The following is a 10,071-nucleotide window of genomic DNA, read 5'->3' as shown; positions in this document are numbered from 1 at the left end:
TGAACTGAACAGAAGTGGAAATCTCTCTGGGTTTTTGTATGATTTTGAGAACAAAAGCTGAACATCTTCTTAGACCACCAAGACAAATGCCAGAATCAGAGCTAATGAACAGCACAACCAGCTGCAGCTGCAGAACCAGGACATGAAGGAAAAAAGACTTTTCAGCACTTCTGCTTCCAAAGTGAACTTTCTTCCTTGAGCTGAGCAAAACAACCCTCAAAGCAAGGCTGGCAAAAAGGATACTGATCCCTCAAGTTTCCAGCAGCCACCACTCCAGGGATTTTGCAGGAGGTTAATGGTATTTAGTTATTTACAGGACTCAGTCCAAACGAACTGGAAAGCTCCAACTCTGGGAAGCTGACTGATAATGTTGTGGTAACCAGCAGAATGCCTCAATTAATTCCTCAATTAAATCCTCAATTAACTTATCAGATGCAGGACAGGCTGAGCTGGACAAGGCAGTTGATGCCTCAGCAGAATCCTTTGCCAGGATGGAAGGAATGTGGAAATCATTCAGGATTAAAATTCCTCTGGCCCATCCAGTTGCCCCCGTGCAAGCACAGCAGGACCACAGCCCCAGGGTGATGGCAGGGACAAAAGCTTCCCAGATCTGCCCTCATGGCACATCCCCTCCTGCTGCTGGACTCTTAAGGACATGCTCAGCCTTATGCTAGAGAGATCAAGAGGGAGAGAACAAATAAAAATGGCAAGTGCTTCCCCGTGGGGTGGGTATTGCTGATTTTACGCTCCCAGGGCCGTTCACTGCTCCCTCTCTCAAACACGGGCAATGGATGGCACCCGTTTATACCTGCAAACAACCCCGGTGTGCTTGTGCAGAGCTTCCCTCTCTTCCTGACCCAGCTCTTCCCACTCCTGAGTGAAAGAATTAAATCCTGTTAGCCCCCACACTCAGCTCTGTCAGCCTTGTGTAACTTGCACTGTCCGTGCCCGGTGTGGGACCCAGCACCAGGGACTGCCTCTCTTCACACCTTCAGCCCTTTGAGCTCTTCATGCTTTTGTGCCTTTCACAATGCTGGCCTCTTCTCGGCAAGGATTTGGGTTTACAACCTGCTCACACCTCACAAGGTCCCGTCTGCCTGTGCAGGAATGTTCAACAAAACGAGCTGGAAGCTTTAGCTTGGCTGCAGCACAGCAGGGGAGAGCACTCAACCCCTTTGACTGAAGCTTTCTTCTGTACTTGAGGGTTCCTTCTGTAATGACTCTCTTTGTGCAAGGAAATGTTATCAATTGAGGCAGGAATTTGTAGCACAAGTGTGTGAGTATTTCTTTATTGTCAGTTGAGCAAAAACAGTATAAAAATTAGCTGTGAAGTGGCCTCTAAGTGAAAATCTCATCACATCTCCATCAGCTCAGCAGAAGTAGAGTGCAAATGGGTTTGTGTCAAGAATACAAATGGGTTTATTTCAGGAGTTTTGATTGAATTAAATAGAAGTTGAAATTATCCTGCAATTGAATTAACTGAATGTCACTGTAATTCTCACACATTTCATAAAGATTTTAAAGAGCACTTAGAGCAGGGTTTTGTGTCCTTAGGGCTGCATGAACAATGAGTGATTTGTCCTTTTCTGTGAAGTGCCTTTTGAGACATCTCACACCGGTTGTGTGACACTCTCACTACCAACCAACAAAGCATGTATGCACTCAAAAAAGGGTTGAAATCCCTCAAGTTTTTACCCCTTCAAAATTAGAAACTAAATGGCACAGATGGAGGAAGAGGCCACCTGCAGAATCAGGTTCAAAGTGCAGGAGTCCAAGAAAATCAGTGGAAGGGAGTAAAAGACCTTTGGACTGTTGTGAATCCCAGTGCACATCCATGCACTGTGGAGCTGTTGTGTCCCTTCGGGGTGGATGCAGGGATGTCACTGGTGGTGACAGGCTGTTCTCAGGGGCTGTGCTGCTCAGTCATACCGTGTCCAGTGCTACACCTGCAGTGCACACACCCAAATGCTTTACTCGGGGATTTGTGTGTTTGATCTGGTGGCTCAAAGCCCATCCAGCCCCTGAAACAACCACCCGAGTTCTGCTGGTACCCTGTTCCTGTCACCCGCTGCAGCCAGAGGCTGCCTGTTACAGGCAAAGCTTTTTGTTGGATTTCTTTGACTGGACACTGACAAAACCCCCCCACTGGATGCTGGGGTGCCCACGGAGCTGCCATCTCCCCTGTGGCACAGCAGACCTGCACATGCTGGGGCACAGCATCAGCTCAGCTGCTCTGTGAGGTTTCCTTGCCAGCTTAGCTTCACCTCTGTAGGAGTCCATCCAGCAACCCCCCAGGGCATTCCTCCTCTCCCAGGGCTTTGTGTCAACCTGCATCTCCTTCATCCTCTCTCTGGAGCTTTTGTGTCTTTCCTTCTCTCACCCAGCTTGCCAGGAAGAGGCTCACAGGAGTGACACTGTGGGACCTCATCTTTCTCAGCCAGCAATGCTGGCCTGGAAACTCTTCTGCCTGCATTTTGCTCCATACTTCTCCACCTCTCTGCTCATGCTGCATTCCTCACACCAGTCCCTCTGTTTGATTAGCGCTTTGTCAGTGGAGCTCCTTCTGCCTGTGCTGAGCTGTGCTTTGCTGCTCTCAGGCCAAGGCCGGGTCCCACAGCTCCCACACATCACTGTGCTGGTGGCACACTTGCTCCTGCTGGTGATCACATATGCTCTGCTCCTAAAATGGAAGATTTCCACCTTTTTTACAGACAAAAAAAGCCCCAAAAATGAGGCAAAAGGGGCATTGGGTTTGAGTCTGTGTCAGCTGCTCTGTGCAGATTTGTGTTGCAGAGTGAAGATGGAGATCAGTTCTCACCCCTTAACTCTGCCAGAAATCCTATGGGACTTCCAGTAAACACTGAGTGCCTTCATCCCTAGATCACAGAATTTCAGAGCCATGGAATAGTTTGGATAGAAAGGGACCTGAAAGCTCATGCTGCTTCACCCCGTGCCATGGGCAGGGACACCTTCCACTGTCCCAGGCTGCTCCAAACCCCATCCAACCTGGCCTTGGGCACTGCCAGAGATGGGGCAGCCACAGCTTCTCTGGATACCATGTGCCAGCACTTCGCCACCCTCACAGGGAAGAATTTATTCCTGATATCTCATCTAACCCTTCCCTCTGTCAATTTAAAACCATTTCCCCTTTTCCTGTCACTACTTGCCTGTGTAAAAAAATCCTCCTTTCTTTTTTTTTTTTCAGAGGCATCTACAAAGTTATGGGAGAACCTAACATTTTCTGAGAGCTTCCTGGCTGATCCTGGTCCCTAAAATCTACTTCTTGCACCCTGGGACCTGGTTGCAGCTCCAAACCTTCCCATGTAGTATTAGGAAAAAGCAGCTCTCTTATGCCTTGAATAGAGCTGAGTCCCACTCTGAGGTGAGACTATTCCCAGAAGAATGGGAAGACTCAGATGTTCTCTGGTTATGCAGAATTCACCTTTGCTACCAGGCAAATGTTGAGATGAAAGCAGAGTTCAATCATGACAATGCAAATATTGTCAGTACAGGTTTAAAGACAGAAAAATGAAGCATTTGAGCAGAGCTCTAAACAAATTCCAGGTGGGCTGTTTTGTGTGGTCAGTGAGCTGATGGGAACTCACAGTAGTGGCAGAGAAACAGTATTTAAAAAAGTTCCAGTCTTTGACACATCCACAGAAGCATCCTGGATTAGGGACAGGTATAATTTCACATCCCCAAAGCTCCTCTGGGATTGTGGTGCTCCCTCACAGTGGTTTGCTGTGACACACAGGTCTCCTATGCACGGTTCCACCTGATTTTCTAGCCATGGTGGCTTCTGTGTGTGACAACCTGGACTTGACCAGATGGTTCACAGTCCCTGTGCGGGAGAGGGCTCAGCTCTGTCCTGGACTTTGTCATATGATACCTCAAAATGTCCCTCATGGATCAAGGTTGAGATGTGCTGAGAGCCAAAAAGTTGCTGGGGGAACAGTGGCCCTGGTGTGTATTTTAATTCAAGGAAAAATGCTATAGAGAATCAAATTTTTTTTTTTCCCGCTGACTTTTCTGTTGAGGATATGAACTCTGGGAGAGATGAGACCCCTCCCTGTGTGCCTGTGCAGTGCCTCACCTCCTGCCCTGGGCCTGGCACACCTGGCTGGCATTAATGTAAACCTTGGCCACACTCTGTTTATGTGTGGTACGTGGCAAATAGTGAGGCCAAAACCTGTTTTGCCTCTTGGCACCTCAGTGCTTTGCTGAGTGTTCCTGCCCTGTAGAGCTCTTCAGGTTTACTGAACCTGACTCTCCCTGGGTGACTGCTTATTTTTCTAAGCACTGAGACCCTGTTCTGTGCCTGGCAGTGACATTCTTGCCTCCATGCAGGTCCCACCACAGCAATTCTGCCCATTTACCAAATGCCCAGATAAGCAACCTGTCCTGCACTTTACCACAACAGCAAAACATGTGTGACTGCCAAGGTCACAGGGATGGCTTGGGTTTGTTTGTGAACCTACAGGCACACCCTGACATCCCAGGGTGAAGTCATCTCAACAAATCTTCCTGCAGATCTCTCACCTGGTCCTTTCAGCTCTCTGGACCAAACCTTTTCTTAAATACTTGGTTCATTACCACAACCATGACTGAAGAGCAGCTCTGTGAGATAATTTTATGATGGCTCCTTGTTGCTGCTAGACAGAAAGGGAACAATTAGTCTCCTTAGCCAATAAGAACAGAAGGTGTTACTTGACAGCAGATAAAATTTTAGACTTGAAAATACAAAGTTAAGACTTGAAAACTTAAGACTTGAAAATACAAACACAAGACTTGAAAATACCTGAAAATACAAACACAACAGTCAGTGAATGAAGATTTGGACACCAGAGAAAACCCGCAGACAGTCAAGCTCACAGCATCAAAGAGGCAGGTGAAAATGGACCTATGGAACTATGACAGGCTAAAAACATTAAAGGCAGATGATTGAATGGAAAAGCCAACCAGCATGCTTCCTGTGGGTAGCAGGTCTCTTTTCCTACATTTGACTCACTACAGCATCCCTGTCCCAGCTTTCCCTGGTCTCTACTAGAGGCACCCTACAGGCTGCAGGGCTCACAGACCTGTCACAGCACTGCAAATCGTTAGAAACCTAAATCTCATGGTTCATGTAGTAGGGCCAGGCAGCTCTCCTGAGAGCAGAGGTAATTAAATCTTGCTCAGTCATGCAGGTAGAGAGAAGCAGCTCTCGATAATCCTACCTCTTGTCCTTGCATGTCTTTGTAACACACTTTGTGGCAGCTGGCTTGGCCTCTCCAGAATGCACGAGCTGGAAATGCACTCCTGCAGAGTGCTGGGGAAGCTGAGGACACTCCTTAGGCTTCAGATGGTGTGTGTGGTTTCTGTCCTCAGAAAAAAGGTGTCACAGAGTCATAGGATGGTTTGGGTTGGGAGGAACTTTAAAGGACATCTCGTTCCAAGCCTTCTGGGCAGGGACACCTCCCCCTGGACCAGGTTATCTCCTGGCAAAACCACCACCAGCATAGTCCCCTCAGAGATGGAAACTTCATTTGTTAAAGGAAAACATCTCATTCTGTTTCTACAGCTTCTCCACTCATCAAATCCACACGAGTCTTTCTGCAGACATGAAGGCCTGCAGGCTACACCAGGCTGGCCAAACAGTGACAGCAGCCCAAGCAGCACCCATCAGCCCTTCAGCAGCAGCTGGCTCTGGCAGAGCTCCCTTTGCTGTGTGCAGGACATGCAGCTCTAACTGAAATGAGGGAACCAGGGCAGTGCAGGCTCAGCCCCTGCCCTGGACAGTGTCATGAGTGGAGCTAAAGCCTCAACTGCCTGTGACTCCAGGTACAGCACAATCCCACCAGTCACCAGTAGAGTCAGTAATGAAAACAGAGAGCTCTGACACCCAGTTCATTGTAGATAACAAAAGACTGTTCCCAAAAGGTCAGAATCCTTGACTTCATCTTACACAGGAGAAAGTGAGGCACAGAACTGTGACATGACCTCTCAGGGCTGAGGACTGAGAGCTGGTCTCAGTTCAGCACTCTGTCTAAGGCCAGCACTGGCTCCATCAGACAGACTTGAGAGCTTTAATCCCCATCACACACATCTTCTGCACCTGCAGAACTTTTCCTCCCCACCCCCACCTCTTTGGTGACATGCTGTCCCATTCTCATTCACAGTCCTCCAGCCAAAACATTCCTTTCCTAGCATGGATGAGCTCTGCAGCACACCAGAAGGTTCACTCCTTGCCCCCTAGGAAAAGGCAGCTCTTCTCCATGGAGAAAAGGAAGTGGAGAGGAAGAGGCCTGAAGGTGAATCCCCCCTTTCTGAAAGAATCAAGACCTGTGGAAGGATAGAATTCTTCAGTCCCAGCGGGTTTGGGATAGCACCGCAGGGACTGATGAAGAGGGGTGCTGCCAAATGCTCCCCAAAAAGCAGGGCACGTGTGGTGCTCCAGGAGCTGGACCTGAGAGCAGCTCTGAGATCCCCACGGGTGTCACCACAGCCAGATCGTGTCCCTTTGTTACCGCACAAACTCTTTTCCTGGTCCATTCCACCATCTAGTGGAGATCTCTGAGAAGACAGAGTGCAGCAGCGCAAGAGCTGCCACAGGACACAAAACCACAGGACAACTAAAAATACAAACCACCTTCAAGGTCATCAAGTGCAACCTCTGCCTGAATCCCACCCTGTTCACAAACCAGACCATGAAGTGGCACGGTTACTCATTTTTGAACACTTACAGGGGATTGTGTCTTCAGTACTGCCCTAGGCATCCTGTGCCAATGCCTGACCACTCTTTCAGTAATAAATTTTCCCTAAAATCCAACCTGAACCTCCTGTGGCACAACTTGAGGCCCTTTCCCCTTGTTCTGCCACTCATCCCCCAGCTGCTCCTCATCAGATTTGTGCTCCAGAGCACTGTGCATGTAGTAACAGCTCTTGCTCCTACATAATTTTGTATCTTATTCAAGATCCTTTGGTTGCTCAGTGTAACAGATGTGTTTACTTTGCACTTAGATGAAAACTTGATCAAGTTCAGAGCACAAGTGTAGACTAGTAAAAGGATTTGAACATTTTACACAAACCCTGATTAATCCTGCAAATGGAGACCTTAAGGAGCTGTACAGAAGGGCTCAAAGGGAGCATCCTGCTGTGTGGAAGTGGGGCTGGACAGTGCTTGACACTTGCCAGTGACCCCACATCACCCCTGTGAAGTTTATATTAATCACGAGGTGAAACCGGTGATCAGCACACAGTGGAAACCAAACACAGAACGGCTTCTCCAGTATGTTCTGAGGCCTGACTGGCACTGGGTCCTGGCTTTGAACCACATGCTGATGGGAGCTGGTTAGGAGAACTAAAAATGGGGATTTTTTCAGCCACCTTTATAGAAGGAAGTCCAGCATCCTACCTCAGATAGTACACACCTGCATTGCTAAGAAAGAACTTCCACCCCAAACCACTGAAGAAGCCTTTCAGAAGACATTTGGGTCACAGCAGGAACTATTTCATCACCACTTCAGCAGTCGCAGAGGGTAAATATGGAGTAGGGCAGCTGACAATCACCCTCATGGCTTGTTTTTTAGCTGTCTGCAATATTCTGTACTTAAAAATCAGCCAAGATGCTTTTCACAGGTAGTCAGAGACAGAAATGCCCAGGACACTTCAGCAGCACATGAGATGCTCTGCCTGGGGGTGTTCAAGACCAGGTTGGACAGAGCTTGGATCAACATGGGGTAGTGGAAGGTGTCCCTGCCCATGGCAGGGGTGGAACAAGAGGACCTTTAAGGTCCAAACCATTCTGGGATTCTGTGATTCCAAGTGTCCTGTCTGTCCTTGGTGATACCAGAGTTCTGCAAAGGCCTTTGTTGCTGACAAGGGATGGGGTCAGGGTGGATGGGGATGGTGACAGGGATATCCTCACCCACACTGCTGCCACCTGGGGCATGTGCAGGGCATTTGGAGTAGGCATCAGTCAGAAGAACATGAGCTGACACCCACCCAACATGAGCGAGACAACTGCTAAACGTACATCTCAGACAGCTATGGTGATAAGCAGCATGGGTAACAATAAAGACAAAGTGTTTTTTCTGCAGTGCTGCCCAGCGGTGGGGTGGCAGCCAGCCCACACTGCAGCTCCCCCAGGGCTCTGCAAGCTCCTGGATATTCTGTCAGGAACACAGGAACACTCCTGTGCAGGGCCAACTTTAGCCACTTCTTTCACCTGTTACAGAGAAAAGAGTCACTGCCTGAAAATGATATTGCAGTCTCAAAATCTTGTTGCCACAGGTCATCCTGCCACCTTCAGGAGGAGGCTGTGAATGTCCTGACTCGAATAACTGCATGTATATATCATACATATTGTATAATTTATCATTATCACTGTCATTAATACTATATACATAACATCACAATAACCCTTTCCCTGTACAAATAGGGCCCTAAACTGCAAGGAAGTTCAAGTGAGTGTTGGAGGATTCCAGTCTATTCACTCCTTGCATAATCCCAGTAATACATTAACATTCCCCAGAGCTATGCCAGTCCTCCCAGCAATGTTTTCCAGTTAAATTGTTTTGTTGTGAATCAAATCCTGTTAAATAAACAGAGCAGATCCATTTCATCTCATTTCACATTTCTGAAAGGAAAATATTCAGTCTATGTTTTGCTGAGAGCTGAGAGCAAGGCACTGTGAGGGCAAAACTTACTGAGGGCAAAATTAAGGGTAAAACACACATACCCACATACACCGTCACCCACTTCTTCAAAAAGCTGATGTAATTTTGCATAACTTGAGATATTTGTGATCTGACTTTTCTGGGTCACTGTTATTCCACACCATTTCATGTTCACAATAGCTCCCACTGAGTGCAGTTCTCTCCTGAGCACCACGGGATGTCCAACCCCTGGGGCCTTTAATGAGGCACTGAGAAAAGGATTTGTGTGTGCTGAAGTTAATGCTCACATCGAGGTTACACACATCTCCACGAGAATGGACTTCCCTTCAGCTACAAGACACTTGTCTGGTCGCTGAAGTGTAGTGTCCTGTGCCCCACTCATGAAATGGGAAGTGTGGGATGTCTAAAGGCAGTCCTGGGAGAGCTCAGCCTCCCTGTGCCTTATCAGGATGTGCCACCAGGCAGTGACAGCGGCAGCCCGAGCACACACAGCCCTTGCCTGCTGTCACCCTTTTCACTGCCACCAGACCCATGGCCACCATTCTGCAGAAAAGGTGCTGGAAATGCCTTTTTTTTTTTTTTTTTTAATTTCTCACTTAGGAACTACTCGTAGGACAGAAAACAAGAAGGGTCCTTTGTGGAGGAGCAAATCAGCATGGCTAGGTAATTCTGAAAGAAAATGCTGTGCAGGGTCACCTGTGCCAGCAGCGAGGGGACAGCCCCAGCCCACGGGAAGGCAGAGACACCTCTGCCCACAGAGCTGTCAGCACCCAGGGAACATGTCTATGGGGAAATGTGCTGGCAGGACACACAGACAGCGGGAAATGAGACCAGCAGTGACAGAATCGACCTCAGGCACAGCTGAGGGAGCTGGGAAGGGGCTCAGCCTGGAGAAAAGGGGGATCGGGGGGACCTTGTGGCTCTGCACAGCTCCTGACAGGAGGGGACAGCCGGGGGGGTCGGGCTGTGCTCCAGGGAACAGGGACAGGAGGAGAGGGAACGGCCTCAGGCTGGGCCAGGGCAGCTCAGAGTGGATATTGGGAATTTCTTCACTGAAAGATTGTCCTGGCCTAGACTGCTCAGGGCAGCGGTGGAGGCCCCATCCCTGGAAGCGTTCAAGAAAGGTGTGGATGTGGCACTTCGGGACATGATGAGGCGGTGTTAGCTCATAGGCTGGACTGGATGACCGTAAAGGTCTTTTCCACCCGAGCTCACCCCGCGACCCCACGGCCGCTCCCGCCTCCATGAGGCGCTGAGGGGAGCGGGGCGGGGCTTCCCCGGCTCCGGCCACACCCCCATGCTCTGGGCCCGCCCCGCGCAGGCGCAGAGGCGCAGCTGGGCCTCATGCGGTTCCCAGCCGAGCCGGCCGGCAGCGGCGCCGCGCGCGCTCCGCACCTCCCGCCCGCCGTCCCGC

General features: G+C 49.3%; 1 long non-coding RNA gene across 1 annotated transcript; it reads right to left on the bottom strand.

Annotated features, from left to right (window-relative positions):
- Nucleotides 1-2,285: 2,285 nt before the first annotated feature.
- Nucleotides 2,286-6,441, bottom strand: LOC135285853 (uncharacterized). The gene is made up of 4 exons (XR_010350511.1): nucleotides 6,322-6,441; nucleotides 5,217-5,357; nucleotides 4,540-4,652; nucleotides 2,286-2,680 (listed from the first exon to the last, which is right to left on the bottom strand). It is a non-coding gene; the product is annotated as an uncharacterized LOC135285853 (long non-coding RNA).
- Nucleotides 6,442-10,071: the final 3,630 nt, after the last annotated feature.

Source organism: Passer domesticus, chromosome 24 (genome assembly GCF_036417665.1).
Source record: "Passer domesticus isolate bPasDom1 chromosome 24, bPasDom1.hap1, whole genome shotgun sequence".
Taxonomy (NCBI): Eukaryota; Metazoa; Chordata; class Aves; order Passeriformes; family Passeridae; genus Passer; species Passer domesticus.
Note: the sequence above shows the minus strand (reverse complement) of the source record. Positions and strands in the feature narration are given on the sequence as shown.